Source organism: Puma concolor, chromosome A1 (assembly GCF_028749965.1).
Source record: "Puma concolor isolate L17-30 chromosome A1, mPumCon1.1.hap2, whole genome shotgun sequence".
NCBI classification, from domain to species: Eukaryota; Metazoa; Chordata; class Mammalia; order Carnivora; family Felidae; genus Puma; species Puma concolor.
In genome coordinates, this window is record NC_141667.1 from 77,594,601 (window position 1) to 77,600,935 (window position 6,335).

General features: G+C 36.0%; 1 non-coding gene across 1 annotated transcript; it reads right to left on the minus strand.

Annotated features, from left to right (window-relative positions):
• Nucleotides 1-4,094: 4,094 nt before the first annotated feature.
• On the minus strand, nucleotides 4,095-4,198 carry LOC112861814 (U6 spliceosomal RNA). Its single transcript, XR_003223706.1, has one exon. It is a non-coding gene; the product is annotated as a U6 spliceosomal RNA (small nuclear RNA).
• Nucleotides 4,199-6,335: the final 2,137 nt, after the last annotated feature.

The following is a 6,335-nucleotide window of genomic DNA, read 5'->3' on the forward strand; positions in this document are numbered from 1 at the left end:
GTCTGTTGAAAACAATGTCAAATTTAAGCCTAATATGTCCACAGATCAGTTCTGGTCAAGCTGATATTTACAAAAAACCAACCAACCAACCAACCAACCAAAATGTAGTCTTTGGCAGAAATCAGGGTTTGAATCCTGGAAATATCATTGATTAAAATCAGTTTCTCCGGGAGGTATGAGAGCAAACTGTATCCTGAGGAAGGGCCTAGGGAGGCCCCTCCACATCACTGCTGGAGCTTGGAGAATGGGCCAGTAATGCAAAAAGCTGAGACCATTTTAAAGATATTTCTAGCTATTGGTGAGAAAGCTTTTTAAGAGTATTTGCTGGGGCGCCTGGGTGGCGCAGTCGGTTAAGCGTCCGACTTCAGCCAGGTCACGATCTCGCGGTCCGTGGGTTCGAGCCCCGCGTCGGGCTCTGGGCTGATGGCTCAGAGCCTGGAGCCTGTTTCCGATTCTGTGTCTCCCTCTCTCTCTGCCTCTCCCCCGCTCATGCTCTGTCTCTCTCTGTCCCAAAAAATAAAATAAATAAACGTTAAAAAAAAAAAAATTAAAAAAAAAAAAAAGAGTATTTGCTTCCTTTTTGATCCATGGACAATTTAGATTTTTCCTCATTAGTTTCATTCAGAGTTGGATTCTTAGGAAACCTTATGAATTATATTCTTCCTGAATCCCCTTGTGATAGAGATGAAAGCAATTCCTGTGCAATTGGGAAGGTCAAGCTCCTATGATAAGTCTGTTCAGAAGATTAAGAAGATCCATCAATGCCTCAGTTACCTCAAGGTGCTAGGTAAAACTGGGAACATTTCTCACATTAGAAAATGGAAATTAGGGAACCCCTTGGTAGAGTATAGAATGGAAGGGCTCCTCGGTGGCTCAGTTGGTAAAAAGTCCAACTTCGGCTCAGGTCATGATCTCGGGCTTCATGGGTTCGAGCCCTGCATCGGGCTCTGCACTGACAGTTCAGAGCCTGGAGCCTGCTTTGGATTCTGTCTCCCTCTCTCTCTGCCCCTCCCCTGTTCACACTCTGTCTCTATTTCTCAAATATAAATAAACATTAAAAAGTTTTAAAATATAGGGGCACCTGGGTGGCTCAGTAGGTTAAGTATCTGACTTCAGCTCAGGTCATGATCTCAGAGTTCCTAAGTTCGAGCCCCGCATCAGACTCTGTGCTGACAGCTCAGAGCCTGCAGCCTGCTTCAGATTCTGAGTTTCCTTCTCTCTCTGCCCTTCCCCCTGCTTGCACTCTGTCTCTTTCTCTCTCAAAAATAAATAAACATTAAAAATTAAAAAAAAACACTGAAAAAATATATATAGAATGGAAGTTTGTCTCTCTTGGTCTTCTTGATGCTTCAGAATATTTTTAATACAATGAGGGCCCCTGAATGATAGCATGTGATATAGTGTCCCATGGGAAAGGCTGGCAAAGAGCAGAAAAATAAGAAATCCAGGCCTCCTGAGGACCTGCCAACCTTTTGAGTCCAGTGTTTGTCTCAAAACTGTCTATAGAAGAACAAAGCCTTTACATCCTGGGGCAGGATAGTTTTAAAGCAAGACATTGTTTAACAATTATCTGCACTTAATTTTCAAGCCTTCTAGTATGTCTAATCACTACCAAGGAAGTCAGGAAAAGGTATTTTGCATACAACTTGGGTTAGAGTATGAAAGAATTATGCTGTTGTTAGAGTTTGCGTGAAGTGGTGCAGTATTAAGTCTAATCACACTAGGTGGATATGTAAAGTCTTTAACTCTATATCGAGTTAATGTTTATGTATATGGTGTAACAAAAGTGTCCATAAGTGTTCTTTTGTATGTGGCTGTCCAGTTTTTCCAGCGCTATTTACTGAAGAGCGTATCCTTTCCTCATTGTATATTTGTGTCTCCTTTGTCATAAGTTAATTGACCATATATGTGTGGGTTTATTTTTTGTCACTCTATTTTGTTTTGTTGATATAGGTGTCTTTTTTATTGACTAAATTTCACATATAACATTGTGTAAATTTAAGGTATACAGTGAGTTATTTTGATATATTTATATATTGTAATATGATTGGCACTGTAATGTTTATCACATTATATTAATTATTGTATAATATTGTCTACATTCATTATATTGTACATTAGATCTCTATGGCTTTACTACTCATTAAAGGGTTTAAACTATTTTTTTTTTAATTTTTAAAATTTATTTTGAGAGGTAGACAGCGAGCAGGGGAGGGGCAGAGAGAAAGGGAGAGAGAGTATCCAAAGCAGGCTCTGTGCTGTCAGCACAAAGTCCTATGATGGGGCTTGATCCCCCGAACTGCGAGATCATGACCTGAGCTGAGATCAAGAGCCAGACCCTTAACTGACTGAGCCACTCAGGTGCCCCTAATCATTACAAGTTTATACCTTTAAACACTATCGGTCTTATCTTCCCAGCCACCATCTTCTGGTAACCACCATTGTATTCTTAATTTTTTAAAGGTTTGAGTTTTTTTTTTTTTTTTTTTTTGGATTCCATATACAAATTATATCACATAGTACTTACCTTTCTCTGTCTGACTTACCTTAGCATAATGTGTTCAAGGCCCATTCATGTTGCAGAAAATGGCAAGAGTAATCCATTGTGAATATATATACACCATATGTTTTTGATCCATTAATGGGTTGTTTCCAAATCTCAGCTATTGTGAATAATGCTATGATAAAAATGGGAGTGGTATATCTCTTTGAAATCCAGTTTTAATTTTCTTTGAATGTACATTCAGAAGTGGAATTGCCAGATCATATGGTAGACATATTTTTATTTTTTGAAGAACCTGCTTATGGTTTTCCATAGTGTTTAGATCAACTTACATCCCTATCAACAGTGTAGAAGGGGTGCTTTTTACCATGTCCTTGCTGACACCTGTTGTTCTTGACTTCTTGATGATAGATACTCTCTAGCTGGTGTGAGGTGAAAATTTCATTGTGGTTTGGATAGGCATTTCCCTGATGATTAGTGATGTTGAGCATCTGTTCATGAGCCTCTTGGCCTTTTTTTGCCCTCTTTGGAAAAATGTTTCAGTTCTTTGGCCAATTTTCAATCAGATTTTTAAAATTATTATTAAGTTCTGTGAGTTTGCCATATATTTTGGGCGTTAACCCCCTATCCAATATATTGTTGTTTTAATTAAGTAATTTGTTTTTAATGTTTATTTATTTTTGAGAGAGAGACAGAGCACGAGCAGGGGAGGGGCAGAGAGAGAGGGAGTCACAGAATCTGAAGCAGGCTCCAGGCTCTGAGCTGTCAGCACAGAGCCCGATGTGAGGCTTGAACCCACAAACCATGAGATCATGACCTGAGCCCAAGTCGGATGCTTAACCGGCTGGGCCGCCCAGGTGCTCTATTATCTAGTATATTGTTTGTGGAAAATTTTTTTTATTCTCTACATTGTCTTTTTCATTTTAATTGTTTCATTTGCCATGCAAAAGGTTTTGAGTTTAATGTATTCCCTTTCATTAATTTTTGCTTTTGTTGTTTGTACTTTGGTGTCCTGTCCAAAAAAAAAAAAAAAAAAAAAAAAATTGTCAAGACCAATATTGATGAGCTTGTTTCTTATGTTTTCTCCTAGGAGTTTATGGTATCGATTCTTATGTTTATGATTTTGATCCATTTCAAGTTAATTTTTGTGAGTGGTATGAGATAGAAGTTTCCTTGTTCCACCTGTGTTTCTCTAGTTTTCTCAGTACCATTTGTTGAAGACACTATCCTCTCCTCATTGGCTTCCTTATCACATAGTAGTTGAACATATATGCTAGAATTTAATCCTGGGCTTTCTATTCTGTTCTATTAAACTATGTGTCTGTTTTTTGTGCAATCACCTTACTGTTTTTATTACTAACACTTTGAAATCAGGAAGTGTGATGCCTTCAGCTTTTTTCTTTTTTTCTTAGGATTGTATTCATTCCTCAGGTTCTTCTGCCGTTCCACACAAATTTTAGAATTTTTTCTTCTATTTCTGTGAGGAATGCCTTTGACATTTTGATGGAAATTATGTTGCATCTGTAGATCACTTTGGGTAGTGTGGCCAGTTTTACAATGTTAATTCTTCTTATTCATGAATAAGGTATGTAAAAATATGGAATTCTTCACAAATTTGCATGTCATTCTTAAACAGGGACCATGCTAAGCTCTCTGAATCATTCCAATTTTGTGTACGTGCTGCCAACCAAACACTAGGGATCTTTTATAGAAGCAGATTTCTTATAGCATGCCCACTAATGGAGGCCCTAAAACTTAGGGCTGTCATTAGTCCATAAGGAATCTTTACCTGAATTTAACAAAGTTCACAGACAAGATCCAAAGCCAAGGTGCCTTGCTCTGCGTGTGGAATATTAGCTGGATTTTACCTTTGTATACCCATTTTTTCTACGTAGGTTAGTAGAGCCCACAACCTAAAGAACTCAGTGTATAATACCTGCTAACTCTTCTATTTTTATTTAGTTTCATGCCAATTAGAAGAAGTTGGCAATATAACTTACAGAATAGGAGATAAACGCTTGTGGTATTGTCTCAGAATCTTGCCCTGTTTAAAACTCATGGCTGCTGTGCAAAAAGAAAAATAATTCATAGGAAAGTTATATCCTTTGTTGTAATTTGCACACCTTTAAAAACAATAAAAAGAAACTTATGAAAAAGGACAAGTGGAAGCTCTAAGAGAGAAGTATTTAGTCTCTTGTATATTTCTTACATACTTGCTTAATAATTACTATGTTGAATTGGAATTATGTGTATATTTTTTGCTTATTCCCAAATACTCTCCTTAAAGGCAAGGAGAATGTGTTTCATATTTGAATTCCAAGCAAAGAGTACAGTGCCACATAGTTGGCATTTAATGCATACATAATACTCATTTTTCACTATTTTACTTCCTTAAGGATTACTAGTGGAAAGGATCTGAGATGTAAATTTTGAAATAGCAATATAGATTCTTTTTAATGTGACAAACATAGAAGAATTGTTTTCTATACTCATCCATTTATTTCTAAGACTACTACATCTTGGAAGTACACTTTTATAAAAATTATACCTTACAATACGGTTAATAAATATTATAATTAATAGTTAAATTTTTAATGCCAAGTCTTTAACTTTACTTTTATTTTGTTCTATTTTACTCCCAGACTTTGAATGAGGCAATAATGTCAAGTCCTGTGTCAGTCATTATTACAGTTCATACTTGAACAATATGTAGGTTAGGGGAATTACGCCCTGTGCAGTGGAAAATCTATGTATAACTTGGGACTCCTCAAAAACTTAATTATGAATAGCCTAAAGACCAGAAGCTTTACCAGTAACATAAATAGTTGATTAACATGTATTTTTTTTGTGTGTTATATGCATTACATACTGTATTCTTACAATAAGGTAAGTCAAAGAACAGAAAATATTATTAAGAATATCACAGGGGAGAGAAGATACATTTAATAGCACTGTATTGCATAAAAAACAATCTGGATTTAAGTGGACCCATGTAGTTCACATCCATGTTTTTCAAGGGTAAACTGTATAAGATATTAAGGGGTTACTTTTTGACTCTAAGCTCAGAATTGTATTGCTTTAAGTTAGAAATATATGAGAATAATTTTCACTTGCATTTGAGTTGCATTTGTTGAACATTTACACATACGCAACATATAATTATTATTGTATTAATATTCACTAAATACACACTGATAACGTAGATCTATGATAAAATATAATAACTTGACAAATTGTGGCTTGGCTTTGGAAGAGAAAAATGGACTGGAATTCAAAATTGCCTAGGATAGAAGTAAACATTGGAAGAAACAACAGACTACATTCAAAGTATGATTGTATTTAGCCCACGATGAACATACTTGTACTTCATCCAGGGTTGCACTTACTATTTACATAATGCATGTGGTGTTCGTTTGTTGTCCTTCTGATATCATGAAAAGTATTCTCATGTGAAGGGCCTTATAGAATTTTTATTTTTAAATTACAGTATAGTAAAAATAGAGTTTAAAACATTTGATCTTATTCTATCCCAGAAGTACCATGATCTCAAGGCAGCGATTTGTAGTAATACAATAAAATAAAACTCTTTCCTCCTCTTCTATCTAGGTTTAGTGCCTACAATAGGAAGACACCTTTTGTAGCATTGCCACTGAAAGTTACCAGGTTTAGATTCTTTCCACATGCAAGAAAGCTTCATTGTTGGTGATAAAGAATCAAGTAGAAAATTGGAGGCTTGGATAAGAAATTCTCCCTGTTGACTTAGCACAAGTGAACATTTTTGTTTGGGGACTGAAATAAGCTCCTTATATCACTTTTAAAGAAATGCTTATAG